We start from the raw sequence: 14,244 nt of genomic DNA, 5'->3' as shown, positions 1-14,244 counted from the left end.
AGAATGCTCTCCATAGGCTTTCAAACCCCATAAGTTTGAACTTCTTTCTTGTCTATTCCTAGAAAATCTTTATTATCTGTTTTATTGAGAGGAGTCTATGGGAGACAGAAGAATGAAATAATTACGGTTAACTGTCCTGTCGACTCCTGACTGGGAGTGTGTGTGTGCCTGTGTGCGTGCATCTGCTTATGTTTGTGTATGTGTGTTTTCCTCACTAGTGTTCCCTGTCTCATGGTATCAGCTGCACAGGCCAGAAACCTGGTAAACCCCTCTCATGATGCTGTCTCCTTCTTTCCTATTCCAATCAATTGTCAAGACCTATTAGTCAATTCTCTTGAATATTTCTCCATTTGTCCACCGATGGAAAGCCTTCCTGGTCCTCACATGAGATTCCTCCCAGCCTCGCTCATTGTCTCCCACAGCCCCCTCTACTGCCCCTTTGAAGTACTCATCACAGCTTGCAATTATGTCACAATTAGGGTCATTTAATTAGTGTGCAGGGCCTAGATTATCCGGTTCATGAAGGCAAAGACTGTACCTGTTTTGCTTACTGTACCTGGCTGTCCCTTCCCCTGCATCTCACTCTATGGGGAGGAAGAACTCTGTACCATCAGTGTGGAGCTGTGGCGATGTCTACAACCTCTTGTTTTCTCATATAGCATATGGCTTCCCTCTGTCAAAGCCAAGCCCCAAATTCACCTCCTAATGGAGAGCTCCGAGTTCATTTCCTCCTTAGCCCACCAAACCTTCCCTTCTTGTTCCTTTAGAACTGGGGTTGCACTAGGCAGACATCAATTTGTTCTTATTCATAGGTTGTGTTGAGAACACTTGTCCTTTTTCATGAGCTTGGGTTACAACTTCCCAGCTTGTCTTCATTTGGGAGGCCCAAGTCTCCTCTCCACCCTGAGACCATCATGTAGTTCGTCCTCTGTAGGCACTCACTGACTACGCACCCATGCCTGCCCTAAGTCTGGGCACCACTGTCCCCCCTCACCCCTAACCCCTCCTCTCCACTCATCCAGCCTTCTTCTCAAACAGCCTTCCAGAAACAGATATGCTGCAAAAACTCTCTTCTGGTTTGGCGCATTCTGTGTTTAGTGATTTTTTTGTGTGTTTTTTTTCTTTGTTCATTTATTCATTGTAAAAGCACATCCCTCCTTCTTCCCTAGAAGAATCAGAAACAGTCTATCAGTCTAAATAAAAACACAGCAAGAGAGTATAAGTTAGAGTACATGGGAGAGAAAAGGAAAAGCAAAGGGGAGGGGCATCACCGGCACAAAGCCTGAAGCTACTACCCAGATGCATCTCGTATAGTCTGTGCACTGGTAGAAGGCAGGCCCTGAACTGGCTCTGGACTAGCTAGTGATTGCTTCATAAAGAGAAAAATTTTACTGTGTCTTTAAGATAAAAATGTGAATTAATGATCAGAAGAACAGCTAGTCTCCATTCTAAGAGGCAACACAGTAGTGTTGTGATGAGGGTGGGCCCTGGGGCCGACTGCCCGGGTGTGTGTGTGTGTGTGAGGAATGGGGGACAGAGAGGCATGCCACCCCTATCCGTTTCCTCCAGGACAACAACCTGTGGCTCTCCACACTACTGCTCATTAGGATCATCAAGGAAGACTTTAAAGACACCATCTGGGGCCCCAGTGCAGACCCATTATAAATAAGAATCTCTGGCAGTGGTCTGGGAAGCCCTGCATAAAAATTTTCCCTGGTGATTTGTAGCCTGGGTCTTGAGCCACTGACTTAGAAGAATGGATAACCTGTGAATCGGGCAGACACTTGTCCAGCTGAACTTCAAAGTCTTTAGACAGTGTCTCCACTAAAATAGTTTCATAAAGAGCAAGCCCTCTTACTTGGATTTTACTCCTAGACATCAGGAACAGCCTATATATATCTTGGCTATATATATATATATGAAGAGAGAGAATTGAGGTATAACTGACAAATAACATTGTATATATTTAAAGTGTACAACTTGATGATTTGATATAGCTATACATCATGAAATGATTACCACAATCAAGTTAATTAACATATCCACCACCTCACATAGTTACCTTTTTCTCAATAGCCAAGATATGGAAACAATTGTCTGTTGATGAAAAATGGATAAAGAAAATATCACACATATATAGTATAAATATAATAGAATATTACTCAGCCATTATAAATAGGAGAAAATTTGCCATTTAAAAATAAATAAATAAATAAATAAATAAATAAATAAATAAATAAATAAATAAATAAAATAAATAACATACATAGCTGACTGCCTGTCAGGCTAATTTTATCCAAATGTGATTACTTGACCAACCATTCAGAACAATATCTGTGTGTTACACAATATAGTTTGCTATGTGAGCTCATTAACAGTCATGACCAGCTCTTGTATTCCATGTTTCACTCCCAAATGCCAACACAGTTGAAGTTTAATGATTCCTTTTTGGTCCAAAATACACTAAATAACTTTACCTAGCTTACTTTTACCTAGTTATAGAATGTTATTTAGTACTTTTTACACCGTAGGTACTTAATAAGGGCTATAAACTATCAATTGCAACAATACCTCAAAGTCAGCTGGAATTTTATTTTTTTCTTTTAAAAACATAGCTCCTGACATTTGGGACTTATTTTGCAGAAGGTTGGTAAAATCTATGGACCCGCTTTGCAGGAAAAGGCACATTCATATGTCTACCCCTGAATTTACATATGATTTCATGAGTTCACACACTTCCCTCAAGCTGGGTCATGGCAGGATACCTGTGTCCCCTACCAAAGACCACGGTTCCTGTGGGTTGCCCCTGGCACACCCCTGCCTTCTCTAGATTCTTTTCATTACTCATCCTCAGACCCCTTAGATCAGGGCTGGTAGCAGCTGTTCCCAGCTGCACCATCCTTTGCTGTTCCCTAAATTCTGCTCACCCCTTTGTAAATAGTCCCATCAGTAAGTTCTGTCGGTTCTCCAGTTTAATTGTGCCATCTGGTTCCTGCTGGGAACCAGAAAACACTGGAGAACTCAAGACCATTTTGAAAAACACTGACTTAAGAAACTGAAGTCATTCTATATGAAGAGCTCTCCATTACATTTTATTTTTCTTACTGCAAAACAGAAGTTAGTTTTTTAAACTGGTAAAATACTTTTTAAAAGATAATCCTCTCTACAAGAATGTTTTCTTGCATTTAAAAATTCTCATGAAACTCTTCAGGGCTTGCAGCTTGGGAAACAAGGTTTTGATGTATTTTCCTAGCTGGCTGTTGGGCATCACATGTATGATAGAATTGAAAGCTCGAGTAAAAGACAGATAAATGGCCTCTGTTGCTTGCCTCTGAGCTACGTGTCCCATCATTCTGTCATGAAAGGAAATTAAAGTTGTCTGACACATACTGCGTTTCAGACAGCCACACCGTTCCTTGTCAGGATCCTGTGTGCCACTAGATGTCTATAGTGCAAGTAGATTTTTTAGGATTTGATCTACAATCGTCATTTCAGGATTAGAGATAAGTAGATTAATCTTTCATTATTAAGCTCTTGCTCTGTCCCTTTTTTAAAAAATAAAGGAAACAGGACTTTTGCTATGTCGTCCAGGACTTCCTCTATCTTCTAGGAATCCTAAAATAATATCGAGTGGCTCCACAACCCAATGTCTCCTAAGATGAGTAACTGAAAACACTTATAATTTGCAACCTGCTTCATCATTTATTTACTCAACAGTTTTCCATTTCTGCATTGCTTTTTTATTCCTTTCAAATTGGTGGTACTCAATATAGAATCAATTTAATATTTATTTCTCTAAAATTGAGCACAGCAATTTTTACTTGAGAACAAAAGCCCACCATTAAACCACTTCTTTCCCTTTGAAACCTTAAACATGATTTAAATATTATTTTTATAAATGTAACATAGTTTAAAAAATTATCAGGCAAAACCCCCTCTGTAAACCAATATCATATATTTTGTAGAGAATTAGTTAAAATTATCCCACCAAAAGATAGTAATTTAGGGTTATGTCCATTTTTTCCTAAATTTATAAAATTCCTTGGAACATTTATTTTTCTCTATAGTACCTTAATCATTAACATGGTGAAGCACTGGGCATTCCAGTGTTAGAGAAAACATCTGAATAATCTGATTTTTTCCCCCATCCCTTGTTAGAAAAGGAAAAATAGGCCTGGGGTAGGGCAGGGGCTGGGAGGAGAGGGACTTTGGGGGGGAAAATTAGGGGACATTTGTAATACTCTCAACAGTAAAAACAGAAAAGAAAAAGGAAAAACATCTTTAAAAATATGGATTATTCTTTTCATTTTCATATCACTATATTTTTTATTTGAATTTAAGTTCCTTTGCATTTATATTTCTCCGGACACCACAACCAAAAACAAACAAACAAAAATCAATAAACAAAAAAACTCCACTAAACCAAAACAAAGTGATGAAGCAAACAGAATGTCACCCGATTCCCCCCCACTCTGGGTAAATCATCAGCGGTGAACCCCAGCTTGCCATTCAGGCAGGTTTCCTATGCTTCGGGGTCCTCCCATCTCTTCCTTCCACTGGGACTCAGAGGTCTCACCTGTGAGAGAGCTGGCTCCGTGGTTAATTTGAGGTTGCAATGCCATGGACCCAGTCTAAGTAAACAAGCAAATGAGAGAACAGATGTATTTATAAAGGACTTTATGCAAGTCACAGTGCTAGGTGTTCTGAGAGAGCAAGACACAGTCACGTCCTTTACACAATTTGCAGCCTACTAAGTTTGAGGCACTGCAACAAATGTGTAACTAACTATAATTCAAAAAATAATCTAATAGATTCCCAAAGCGAGGTAGAAATATAAGTGTGTTGAGGATTCAATAGAGGGAACGATCATATGAAGGGGGAAGGATTTGAAAAGGTTTCTTGCACAAGGTAGATATTTGAGATGATCTCTACTTAAGGGCCAACATTTTGAAAGACTGGGGAGGATGTTGCCATCAAAGGGAAAAGCATGAACGAAGACAAAGAAGGAAAATTAAGGACATATGACTAGAAGAGTAAAGAATCTTGTTCGGCTGGATCTGGAAAGGTCATTTGGGGTTGTATTATTTGGAGCCCAAAAAGTCAAGTTAAGGAGATTGGATTTTATTCCTCCACAAAGAAAAGTGATTGAAAGGCATAGAGCAGGACTGATGAGAAGTTTGTTGGAACTAAGTGGGAAGAGGGGGAGTAAGGTTGAGATAAGTGCCAATAACAAGAAACTGTTCCTGGGTGTGAATGACCAGGGTTTGACCTTTCACAGTGTTTCAGGTTAGGGGGAGGGCAGAGAGGGCTTGAAGACAAGCTCAGGACACCAAAGACATCAGTTTCTTGTTAGGCCCATCAGCTCCCCTACTTGTGAAGGTCAGTGCCTTCAAATTTTCACCTTATAAGTTAAGCAGCTAACATATTTCAGAATAAAAATTCCCTTTTCATGGGAAGGTGATGTGTTTCCAAAGTCTTCCCTTTGTTAAAAGGCTAAGGAAAGTTCAAACATGACAGAGCCAAAGCAGTAGCTGTGGGAGAGAATGGCATTTTGAGGGCTGATGAGTGAGAGATGTCAGCGATGATCTCAGCATCTATGCAGATAAAAAGCTTTATGGCTTTGTGACTAATAAAAAAATCCGCTTCCCCAGAAGGGTATAAAGTTCAATACATTAAAAAGTAAAGTTTTAATAAAATTCCGACATATGCTACAACATGGATGAACCTTGAGGACAATATGATAAATGAAATAAGCCAGTCACAAAAGGACAAATGCTATAGGATTCCACTTACAGGAGGTGCCGCAAAAGTCAAACTCGTCAGAAATAAAGTAGAATAGAGGTTACCAGGGGCTGAGGGAAGGAAGAAGGGAGAGTTAGTGTTTAATGGGTACAGAATTTCAGCTGGGATGATCAAAAAGTTCTGGAGACGGCCCGGCTGTGCGTGGCTCCGCGGTTGAGCATCGACCTAGGATCCAGGAGATGGTGGTTCGATTCCTGGTCAGGGCACAGGCCCAGGTTGTGGGCTCGATCCCCGGTCGGGAGTGTGCAGGAGGCAGCCGATCAATGACGACTCTCTCATCATTGATGTTTCTCTCTCTCTCCCTCCCTCTCTCTTCCTTTTTCTGAAATCAATAAAGGTATTTTAAAAAAAAAAGTTCTGGAGATGGGTGGTGATGATGGTTACACAGTAATGTAAATGTATCTAATGCCACTAAACTATACTCTCAAAAAGTGTTGAAATGGTAAGAACTAATGTGTGTGTACAGTATTTTATTACAATAAAAAAGAGTAAAGACTCAGTAAGGTCTGTATTGTGGTTTTTATAATACCAAATTCTAATTTATTAACTTTTAGAGAGAAAGTTCACACAATGGGCTCTGATAGAATCATGCCTGCTGGCTGGCATTTCTACAGGGGCTTCTTTGTTCTACAGAAGGAGTGAAATGGTCTAAGATGGTTGCTTAGTCAGTGAGGCACCAGAGTTGGGGATGGCGATGGCTACCAGGAGAGAGAAAGCTTTGCCTAATGTTCTCACCTTCAATTTGGAATATCTCTGCCAAGGAGGCCTGAGTCTTCGCATCAGCCCGTCTGGGCACTCTTCCTCAAGACAGTGTAGCCAACCAAGATTCTTTTTCAAAGCATAGTTTTTCAGAGTCAGGAATGCAGTGAGAAAATATGACTAACGCATCAAAGCTATAAAAAAGAATGATTAAATCTAAAATATTCACTAGAGAAAAGAGAAGAGTGACACCAGGGAATATTTCTACAGGATTAAAGTCTGTGATTTTAAAATGAGATTTTCTTGCATCAGCCCAATATGCATTGCCTTTGGCATAAATGCTTGAGTGTCCCAATGACAGTAGAAGACCAATTAATAGAGCTATTTTTCTTTTCTGGTTGATGGAGCACATATGGGACTCTGTAGGATCTAAATATGCTACCAGAGAAGGAAAGTAACTGGTACAAAGTGGAGGAAGATAGTAAGAAAAAAAATCAAAGTAGATATTGAGAGGGAAAGGAGACTAGTGAGAAAGGAAGACAGTGAAATAATGTGATGAGAAGGACCAGTCTACTGTGGGTTGTGCGAGTTGGAGAGCTAGCATGCCCCAAAGCATTGAACGCATCCACCAAAGCTCCATGATATTTCTGGGAGAGAATCTAAGCATGCTCATAAACAAAGAGGAAGCTAAAGCCAGAATACTGACCTGAGCAGCTACCTGATAACCTGGAGGCTTCAGTCTATAGCTCATGTAGACATGAGGCCTCAATTTGGGTGAGGCTAGGTATTGGGATTAAGACCCAAGAGGAAAAAAAAATCTGCCCACCTGGTCTTCATGATTCCTCTTTGGAACTGGGAAAGAGGTCCCTATGGCTATTTTAAAAAGGAGGGGGTTTCTTATACACGATTAATTATGAAGCAAAGTTTTATTTGCTTAAAATGTCATTTAAGGATACCATCAGTGAATCTCTTAGTCATAGTAAGTGTAAATTGACTTAATTCAGTTAAAAGACAGAGACCATCAGATTAAAAAGTAAAACAAAATCCAGCTATATTCTGTTTATGAAAAGAATTTCTAAAACAATGACACAGAAGTTGACATTAAAGAGATAGAAAAAATATATACCAGACACAGTTCCAACAAGATGGAAAACTAAGAATTAGAAAAATCCCTCTGCCACCCCAAAACACCCAGATCTGGATAAACCACTTTATTAAAATAAAGATACTTTAAAAGGTATTATTAAGCTCAGAAGAAATTGGAGGACATCCTTAAGAGACAGAGAAAGCAAAGAGGAGGCCCACAGCACAGAGGTAGATGATCACAAACAAAGAAACTGGTGCTGTTCTGGATCAGGGTCAGCAGTCTGCAGCCTGGGAGCCAAACCCAGTTGGGCCTCCTGCTTCTGTCAAGTTTGACTGGAACCAGCCAAGCTCAGTGTTCACATATTATCTCTGGCTCCTCTTGCACTACAACAGCCAAGTTGAGCACTTATGACAGAGGTAGTGTGACCCTCAAAGGAGAAAACCTTACTATCTAGCCCTTCATAAGTTTGCTGACCCCTGTTTCAGGGGTCTAGAGATATGGGGGTTACTGGCCACTGGGGTGGCATAGGGTAAGGTGCAGAAATAGAAGCCCAGGCCTTCAGTTCTGTGTACAGTGAAATGAAATGGAAACTCCCCCAGATAGTCAGCAAAATTGGAATGACTGCTCTCTGTACAAGAACAGATTGCAAGGAAATCTGACTCTTTGCAAGGGGCCTGTGCCTGTTACTCTGCTGTAGATGGGGTTACTCTGAGTTTGGCAGCCATTACCTGGATTCACACTGCCCACCACAAAAGCAGCCTGCAGGCTCAGGAGTCCACTTCCAGGGGCATTTTCTCAGCACTTTCCAGCTGTGCTCTAAATGAGGTGTTACCAGTATTTCCTCCCGGTTGTTTCTATGCATTTTTCATTCACTGTGGTAGACTCCTGTGTGGTCCAGGTCAACACCCCAGGCGACAATTATTGTTGATGTTAAAATTCTGGTTACAAAGTTGCATATGTTTGAAGTAATCTGTCCCTGACCCCAGCTTGCTTGTTTTCTATTAATTTTAATGTGCAACGTTACAGTGTGCAGGTTTTTTAATATACCCACACACCACTGTTCTTTTTGGAAGATCTGAATGCAGTGGAAACACCCAAATTCAGATACTTTGGATTGAAATACTGTATTTTATTTAGTAATGTGTTTAGATTTAGTTTTTAGTAGAATGATTACACTAAGAACTTTTTTCCCCCCTAGATCTTTATTTAGATGGCTCTATGCCTGAAAACTGTTCTCATTCCCGAGAGCTCTGTATGTTTTTGCCCAGGCATTTTCTTCTAGGAAATTTGGGATAGTGACTGAGTGATGACAGGAGGGTATGGAGTTGGACCCCATTCACATCATGCTGAAGAAGAGGTGGAAAAAGAAGATTGGATTTAGTGCAGTGAATTATTGGTATACCCAATATAGTATTGTTCAATATGAATAGTTCTTTGGAAAAGACTGCCAGCTTCTGATGGGTACTCTGGTGGTACTTGGAGGCAAGTCAACCCCATCAGGAAGGGATGGATCTTTCATTTTTCCTTGGACCACCTCCCCAGCCCCAATCAATAGTTGTGGGGAGGCTCTAAGGGAGGGGAATAGTTTTATCCCTTGAAGAGCCTGAGAGAGTTGGAGCCTGGCCTCCAGGTGGAAAAGGCACATGGATGCAGGCTAGCTGGCCACTACCACACCATGGTAGGCAGTGCCAAGGAGAATGGTGGCTGGTAATGGACTTCCTATGGAAAGGTGACCTGTGGTCACATATATTATTTCTTTATTTCTCTGATCATAATCTCCTTTTAGAATCTTAGCCTTCAAAAAATCGTGTCAATTGCTACAGGCTGATCATAGCTATTAGCATCTGGAATTAAGGAAATTTGTGACAAGAGAAAGATAGTTAGACTGGCAAATCCTGAGACTTGCAGGCCTTAGAGTTCAGGGATTAGAGGCCAAGTTATATGACTTTAAATGTAGGTTCTGATGAGCTGTGTAATATTGGGCAAGTCTCCTTCTTGTGCCTTAGTCTCCCGAACTATACAAAAGGCTAACAATAGTGCATATTGCACAGGTGGTTGTGCATATGAAATTACTTCATACGTGCAAAGCAACAAGAACAGTGCCTTGTATGCAGTTAGTGCTCAACAAATGTTGGCTGTTCCTATTAGAAGTTCAGGCAAAGGATAAGAATGGTTAAGGATTTGTTGAGAGTTTTGATTCACATACCTGCTACTGAACAACCAAGCACACTAAAAAAATAAGCTCTTACTATTTCTCAGAACTCCATGGGTTGACTGGGCTCAGATGGGTGGTTTTCCTGCTCTGTCGCTGGCACTCTCATGTGCCTGTGGTCATATGGCAGCTGGGGCTGGAGTCATTTGCAGGCCTGACTGTGCTAGCCTGTCCCAAATGACTTCTTCACGCCTGTGGCTGGTGCTTTATGTCCCACCCCATAGTGTCTCTCCCCACAGAGCTTCTCATTTTTCAGGGTTTCCTATGCAGCCCCTCGTCCAGCAGGGTAGTCAGACTTCTCACATGGCAACTGGCTTCTGAGAGCACAAAAGCTGAAACTACAAGGCCCTTTCTAACGCTTAGGCCTGACTGGCACAGCAGCACTTCTGCCCATTCTGTTAGTTAAAGAAGTCAAAGACCACTGAGGTTCAATGTGGAGGGAAGGACTACAGAGGGGCCTGCCTGCTGGGAGGCATGGTTCATTGGGGGTGGTCTTTGGTGAGGCTTCCAAAGTCGACATATGGAGATGCGTGTGGAGAACATGTTTCCTTCAAAATGAAGGATAGATAAGGTATGAGTCCCAGTGGCTGAAGTGAACGGAGACAACGACCTGCTATAGAGAGCTAAGCTGGGTGGAACATGGTAGATGATTGGCAGAACTCCGAGCAGGTGATTGGTAACAGATGAGTGTAGGTAAGTATCACAGGAGCTGGAGGCTTTGGTGACAGAACACTACCTCTGTGTCCTGGAAGACTACAGGCAGCAAAACCATCACCAAGGAACCACAAAGGAGCTGCCACAGACAGGACATGGTGCAGCGGACCAGGCCCTGGGCACAGGGTGACTGCTCATAAAAGGAGCAGCAACCTCCAGGGATCAATGCAGAGTGAGGGGAGCTTACATGTTTGGGATCAAGCCTGATCACAGATTCTGGAAGAGCACTGAGTGTCCTGTTTGGGACTCAGGAACACTTCATCTGGACAAGAGGACAGGAGGAGCTACAGCCAGGCCAGTCATCACACCTCGTGCTCAGGAGAGCTTGCATATTTTCATATGTATATCCACTTTCCCAAGGCTTCCTTTGTAGATAGACCTGCTCCCCCAAACCTGTAAGAGCACTTTGCAAGAGGGAAAGGAATGAATGAATTCAGAGTTCAGTTTTTCTCCTTACGTGATAAGGATTACAGGCTCCACTGATACCCACTTTCACATCGCCTCACACCTGAATTATTCTAAATAACCATAAATGTTTTTCCCAATCCAGTAGTTTCCCTGATACCACAGTTTGTACCTGCCCTCATATTAGCCTTCCAAAATCACAAAGGGGTTAGGTTGGAGGGTGACAGCAGTGAAACTCACAGATACCAGCAGGTACTGCTCTCTAGCTTCGACGAGCTTCAGGGGGTACACAACCAGAATAAAAGAAACATCTGAATAGTGTATTATTTCTTTCCTTGTGGCACAGACCAAGGAGGTGACAATGGTCAGCAGCCTGCAGAGGTGAAAAATCTGCCAGGTCTGAACAAAAGGGCTCCCAGAAATTTATCTTCCCTACTGGAAGGATCCCATTACGACCCAGAAAAATAACACATGATTTCTGCTATCGTGCAAAGCCCCTCAACCCATAAGCCACGTCACTTCAAACAAGCGTCCATGCCCCGTGTTTGAGTCCTGGATCCCAACATCCTTGCCGCATAATATTCCACCACCTTTTACTCCCCGTGCCTGCACCACAGGTGATGCAGTTGCCTTTCTCTAACCCTGTGTAGGGGACTGGGAGATTTTCCATTTCTCCACGGAGAGGTTTTCTGAGCATAATCGTGGTCATGCTCAACCACAGAAGTCCTCTGCAATGATGTCTGGGTTTCAGGTTTTAACTTCAGGCTCTTATGCCACGCAGGAAATCTACTCTAAAACTACCTCTACTCTGTCACCTGGAGACCCGTTCAAAGCCGTTCTGTTCCCTTCACTCGCAGCTCCTCCTTATTCCTCTGCCCCGGGTGGGAAGAGGCAGGAGGGGAGGCGTGGGGAAGGGCGGCCGCTCCGGGGTCCCGAGGCGCCGAGGGGGTGGCCCACAACCCGCCAGGGCAGCGAGCAGGACCACAGGTGTCTGTCTGAAGTTCTCTCATATCTACCGCCTTCGACTTGTAATTTTCTTAAATGTGTGAGACGTGTTATCTCCTCAGCCAAATTCTGAGCAGGCTTGAGGAAGAGAAGGAATTTATTTTAAACTGTCTTTCTACCTTGTCTGTTTCTCCTTACTCAGAGTAGCTATAGATCATTGTTGGCTGAGTATCCCATAGGCAAAGGCAAAATTCATACAGTTCACCATCCGTCCGTGAACCCATCCATTCACTGAGTCACAAAACCCTTACCGACTGATCCCTTACCCCGCACACCCCTGCCGCCTGCTGCCCATCGCAGGGGATGGTTTATGCAGGTTTGGAACTCTCAGATCCCCCACATCTGATACACCACATCCTATAAAAATTCAGATTTAAAAATAATTATTATAAAAGTAATACTGGCTGCCCGGCCGGTGTGGCTCAGTGGTTGAGCTTCGACCTGTGAACCAGGAGGTCACAGTTCAATTCTAGGTCAGGGCACATGCTTGGGTTTCAGGTTCAATCCCTAGGAGGGGGCGTGCAGGAGGCAGCCAATCAATGACTCGCTCATCATTGACGTTTCTCTCTCTCCCTCTCGCTTCCTCTCTCTGAAATCATTTTTTTTTAAAAAAGTAATACTGGCTTGTGGTAAACAGTAAAACAGTATAGAAGGGTATAAAAAAAAAGTAAAACTCCTCTGATCACCATTCCACCAAAACTTCCCATTCCAGTTACTCAAAAGTAACAATTGCTGACAGTTCCTTATATATCCTTCCAGAAATTTGCATTTTTTTTTACATAGATGGGTCATTCTCTATGTATTTTCCTATTGTTGCTCCCTGACTCTCACCTATACAACGTATCTTGATTTTTTCATATTAGCCTATGTAACTCTCCTTGTTTTTTGAGATATAATTCAGACACCACACAATTGATGCAGCTAAAGTACATAATCCAATGTTTTTAAGAATAGTTACATAGTTGTGCAACCATCACCATAATCCTCATTCTTTGTAATGGTTGCAGGGACTTTATCTTATGCCATAATTTCAGTAAATATTTGTTGAATCAAATTAAACCATAGATTTGGACTGAGAAAGTAGGGGGGAAAGCAAATTGTCTTGAAACATTAAAATAAATAAGTTCTGAGGCTTCTACTTTTATGACAATTTTAAGCAACTGTGTTATATTGATATAACAACACAGATAAAAAAATATTCTCTTCGCATTACCTGGATCTGTTCTCTCCAGATAGTGTGGTCCTAATCCATGCTGACATAAATGCATGTGCATTGTGCTAGATTTCCTTTCTCAAGTCAAGAATTTTCATGCCCAAGTAAAGTTTTATTTCATTTTAGCAAATTCAAAAATAAATATTCCTTTTAATAGTCATTCCAAACTAAGTTAGTTTACAATATTTCAATAGTAACAGGACATCTTGTGCAGCATTTGTTTTAAATATACTGCGAAGGTAAGCATTTCAAATTAATACAATATTTATGAAATGCTTAAAGAGATGTAAGCAAATTGCTTTTGAAATTGTTTATAAATATTAGGAGTTTTAAGCATATGTGGTGCTAAGTAATATTGACATATCTGGGAAAATGTGAAAGACAGAAGGAAAATACCACTACTCTTTCCCACATTTATATTGCCACATATAAAATAATAAATTATCTGAGAAAAAAATGGTAATTGGTAAAATTAGTAAGGCCTACAATGACATTTAAAACATGTACTTAAAAACAAACCTAAATCAGTTTAAGCAGTAAAAAAAAAAAATTAGATTCAAATCCTATTGAAAGTAGAAAAGATAAGAACACAGGCACTTGTTAGTATAAAAAGAAAAATTCCTGTAGAGGTTAGAAAACATCTTTCTAGAGATTTGAAAAATGAGATAAGAACAGGACAGATTTGATGCCATGCTCCTCTCTAAGGACTGAGACTTTATTCTGTGAGAGGCCATGCAGCTTGTGAATTCTATTATTATTATTATCCAGCCCCACGCTGAATCTCAAAGTGAAATAGTCACTGTTCCTAAATGCTCAATGTCTAAGTTCCTGAACATTTCCTCCCTCAGGACCTCTTCGGTACCTGGCAGTAATCTATCAAGTGTTCATCCTCAAATGCACCAGCAAGCGTACAACTGTTTTTCCAAAACACATCAATCAGATGTCAGAAACAGTAGAATACTCAGATCTTTTTTTCTCCTTAGGTCAAACTTCATCATTTCTGGGACTTGATTGAGATCTTAAATAGTCTATATCTTAGAGTCCTGTCTGGGTAGTTCAGTAGGTTAGAGCGTCATCCCCATATGCCAAGGTTGCGGGTTCGATCCC

The sequence above is a fragment of the Miniopterus schreibersii genome (assembly GCF_964146895.1).
Source record: "Miniopterus schreibersii genome assembly, chromosome: 7".
Taxonomy (NCBI): Eukaryota; Metazoa; Chordata; class Mammalia; order Chiroptera; family Miniopteridae; genus Miniopterus; species Miniopterus schreibersii.
Note: the sequence above shows the minus strand (reverse complement) of the source record.